Below are 4,559 nucleotides of genomic sequence, written 5' to 3' on the forward strand. Positions count from 1 at the left end.
CCTGTCTTGCAAAACCCTTATAGGACCTTACAGAAAATGTACTGCTATACTCCCATTCTATAACTGAATAGATTGCTGCACTACAATGCTAGTAAGGTTGTGGATTCAAATTGCAGCTGGACTGTCACTAGTATTTAGTTGTTGATAAGAGGGAAGAAACCGCATGTTACAATGTTTTGCTTAAGTTTGAGTTATTAAACTAACCGTGACGTGCTTTAATTATCAAAATAAAGTTTTTAAGTTGCTACCTTGAAATATTTTCATGCCATACTTTGTGGCTTTCTTTTTCTCCCTGGTGTTGCGTTTTGTAACAGTTCAAGGACTTCTTTTTCAGTTAACTACGGTCCGAAGCGATTTTCGCCCGCCACTATTGTTTCCTCAGCGAAACCATGCATTTTTTAGAGATACTTAAGCTTCAATTTGGAAAAGAACTCCATACATTGCTTTGTATTTTAAAGCTTTTTACAAATATTGTTGATAAATTATCTTCGAAAAATGCGTGGTTACACCCAGTTTTTTTGGGGGGGGATTTCAATAACACTTGTTAAGATCTGCTTTTCCCTCATATTTAGTAAACCGCGCAAAAATACCTTTGAATTAGTAGGCACCGTCCTTAATAAAAGTCTTCGTTATTCCGCCCCACAAAATGGCATTATTCCATTATTCCAACAAATTATTATTTATGTTACTTTTAGGAGGGCGCATGCGCACACTTTGTAATCTGCGACTCCAATGCTTACCATATGACAGATAAAATGACTTTCTCTTGAATATATAAGCCATCTAATTCTTACGCTATATTGACAAGGGCGGTTTGGAGCTGTGAGTAGGCGTGGGATTTGTCACATATGGTTTAGGGGCCGACATATCTCTCCCTCAATGCCGTACCGGGAGGCAAGGTCGGTAGCAGAAAGCAGCGAAGGGCCAACTGCGTCCAAAAGCGATCGCACGGGCCGAAATCCCGGGATGACTCGTTTGGTACGACGCTCCAGCGCCGGTGTCTGGAGGTACTGCGTTTTTCTCTCTTGTTCAAACATTCCGTCAGCGCATGCGCAAATGTTCTGGCTCTTCGATACCTAGCCTACCAAAAAAAATTAACATGCTGGGTTTTTTGTTTTGTTTTGTTTTTTTTTTTTTTTTACCAGCAATTGACATTTCAGTTGATTTTATAGGCATAAACGTAACGAAAGAACCGTGCGTGTCTGGTCTTGTCTCAGACAGAGGCGAGAGATGGTTTCATGCAGACTGGGGCGCCTAAAATGCTCTGTTGTAAACATGGCAGTTCACGAGTGAAGTTGTCTCTCTGGCCTTTCTGTGGACGAATTCCAGAACCTACTGACACAATCTGGGCAAGTTTTGAAAGCTAAAACCTTCAATCGATGCGTTATTTTGCTGGTAGGACTGGGTGGCCCGACACTTATGAAAAAAACTATGAAATGAGAATCGGGAGTGTTCCCTTCTCATGGAATGGCAGAATTACCCAGAATTCTTTTTGGGCATGAGCGAGGCAACTTAAGAAGCACGAGACTGGCCCTCATCGAATGGCTGAAGCGCGGCCAGAGGAAATGATTTCTAGTCAGATACTCAGGAGTAGGCCTGGTGTGTGCTGTTAACGTAGATTTTGGATTTCTGAGCAAGCTTTTATCATAGAAAATTCGCGATAAAGTTGTGCTTTCATTTCGCTGTAATTCTCGTGTCAAAGAAACGGTATAATAATGTAAATAAGAGAATAACGATGTTTATATTCGCAGATTACCTGTCCTCTTACTACGAAAGTCAAGCTCGACATCTCTATGCAATAAGCGCACTCAAAATTTCCTCGTGTTACTTTGAAAAAAAGGCTTTTTCTGCTTATATGAAAAATACGTTTTCTCTCTCTTCGCCTTCTTATGCATTTTCTTCGCGGAAATTAAATTCTGTTCCTCAATAAACCTGGAACAATCAGTTATGGTCTTAGCTCTCTTTTTTCTTACGTATCAGCTAAGTTGCGGAATGCGTTACCTGATTTTATCCGTACCTATGAGTTTACTGGTTTTAAAAGAGAATCCAGGGCCGCATTTTGTACAGCGGCTTTTCTTTTTAATGAATATATCTTTAAATATTATATGCTATCTATTTTAGTTGTAAATGTAATGTCTCGAAGATATTAGCTCCTGTAGTTATTCGGAAAAAGCTTATGACTGTATGTATGTTACCTTTAGGAGGGCGCATGCGCACACTTTGTAATCTGCGACTCCAATGCTTACCATATGACAGATAAAATGACTTTCTCTTGAATATATAAGCCATCTAATTCTTACGCTATATTGACAAGGGCGGTTTGGAGCTGTGAGTAGGCGTGGGATTTGTCACATATGGTTTAGGGGCCGACATATCTCTCCCTCAATGCCGTACCGGAAGGCAAGGTCGGTAGCAGAAAGCAGCGAAGGGCCAACTGCGTCCAAAAGCGATCGCACGGGCCGAAATCCCGGGATGACTCGTTTGGTACGACGCTCCAGCGCCGGTGTCTGGAGGTACTGCGTTTTTCTCTCTTGTTCAAACATTCCGTCAGCGCATGCGCAAATATTCTGGCTCTTCGATACCTAGCCTACCAAAAAAAATTAACATGCTGGGTTTTTTGTTGTGTTTTGTTTTTTTGTTTTTTTTCTACCAGGAATTGACATTTCAGTTGATTTTATAGGCATAAACGTAACGAAAGAACCGTGCCTTTCTGGTCTTGTCTCAGACAGAGGCGAGAGATGGTTTCATGCAGACTGGGACGCTTAAAATGTTCTGTTGTACTTAAGTACGGCTGGGTATGATTTAGGATGCTTAAGTACAGCTAGGGATGATTAAGGATGCTTAAGTACGGTTAGGGAAGTATAATCAGGGATGCTTAGGTACTCTCAGGGATGATTAAGGATTCTTAAGTACGCTTAGGAATGCTTAAGTACGGCTAGGGATGAAGAAGGATGCTCAAGTACGGTTAGGGATCATTAAGGATGTTTAATTACGGCTAGTGATGCTTAAGTACCCCCTAACCGTACTTAGGCATCCCTAACCGTACCTAAGGATCCCTAATCATCCCTAACCGTACTTAAGCATCCCTACCCGTACTTAAATTTCCTTAATCATCCCTAACCGTACTTAAGAAACCCTTAGCATCCCTAACCGTACTTAAGCATCCCTAGCCGTACTTAAACATCCTTAATTATCCCTAACCGTACTTAAGAATCCCTAAGGATCCCTAACCTTTCTTGATCATCCCTAAGCGTACTTAAGAATCTTTAATCATCCCTAACCGTAGTTAAGCATCCGTAGCCGTACTTAAACATCCTTAATCATCCCTAACCGTACTTAAGCATCCCTTGCCGTGCTTAAACATCCTTAATCATCCGTAACCATAGTTAAGTACCCCTAGGGGTGCTTAAGTACGGCTAGGGATGATTAAGTACGCTTAGGGATGGTTCAGTACGGTTAGGGATGCTTAGGTACGATTAGTGATGCTTAAGTACTGTTAGAGATGATTAAGGATGCTTAAGTACGGCTAGGGAAGATTAAGGATATTTAAGTCCGACTAGGGATGCCTAGGGATGATTAAGGATGCTTAAGTACGCTTAGGGATGTTCTAGTATGCCCAGGGATGACAATGGATGGATAGGTACGCCTTGGGATAATAAGGGATGACGAGGGATGCCTAGGAATGACGAGGGATGCTTACGTACAGCCAGAGATTTCTTCTAAGCCCACAAAATGAGCGTGAGTGAGCTCACCGGACCAGGGCAGGTACAAAACACAGCTCACAGGGCACAGGTCACAGGTCATAGGTCATTGTTTTACTAATAGAGAATGTATCCTAAACATTCATAAAAGCTAACCTTAGGCCTAATTAGGCCTAAACAAACGTTTTTAGGCTTAAGGTTAGCTCTTATGAATGTTTAGGATACTCTCTGTATTGGTAAAACAATGACCTGTGTTTTGTACCTGCCGCACCGGACCCCTATATGAGTGCCTACACCAAGTAGTTACCGCTCTGAGTAAGCAATGAGTAGGAGATGTTCAAGTCTTCTGGCGCGCGTTGTCTTCTCTCGGTGGTTTGACGTTTAGATAAGAACCTTTTTTAATTTAATTTCCACGGCCTTTTAGCTGTACAAAGGTAGGTTATTTGTTATCCTAAGTTGTAAGCGCTTTATTGGTTTGCACCGGTGTCGATCGCATTTTTTTTTAGATGCGTTGGACCCTCAACGCAAATTTCGTTTCTTTAGTTTTAAGATTCCTTCAAACCACAACAACAACAATATTAAACTTTATTGGCACTCCTATAAATAACATGTACATCTATCAAAGAACAAAGAGAAAACGGCGTAGATGGGCGCCAAGTCGTTTAGAAGAGTAGCAGAGCTAATCGAGCTACCAGGCTAGGCTAAAAGGATAGTTAGGGCCGATTTTGTCGCATGCGACAGGCTCACGACAGGCCTACGACATGACTTACGATTGTCGCAGCGTTTTAAAACATGCTTTAAAATGCTACGACATTTTTTCTGACGTACACAACAATCGTAAATCATGTCGTGGGCCTG

General features: G+C 41.6%; 1 long non-coding RNA gene across 1 annotated transcript in view; it reads left to right on the forward strand.

The window, feature by feature from the left end:
- Positions 1 to 4,016: 4,016 nt before the first annotated feature.
- The window catches only part of LOC138033631 (uncharacterized), a 13,667-nt gene continuing 13,124 nt past the window's right edge, over positions 4,017 to 4,559 (forward strand). Inside the window, exon 1 of the long non-coding RNA XR_011128635.1 lies at positions 4,017 to 4,135. This is a non-coding gene — a long non-coding RNA (uncharacterized lncRNA). The remainder of the gene's footprint in view (positions 4,136 to 4,559) is intronic.

This window comes from Montipora capricornis, chromosome 14, assembly GCF_036669925.1.
Source record: "Montipora capricornis isolate CH-2021 chromosome 14, ASM3666992v2, whole genome shotgun sequence".
Classification (NCBI taxonomy): Eukaryota; Metazoa; Cnidaria; class Anthozoa; order Scleractinia; family Acroporidae; genus Montipora; species Montipora capricornis.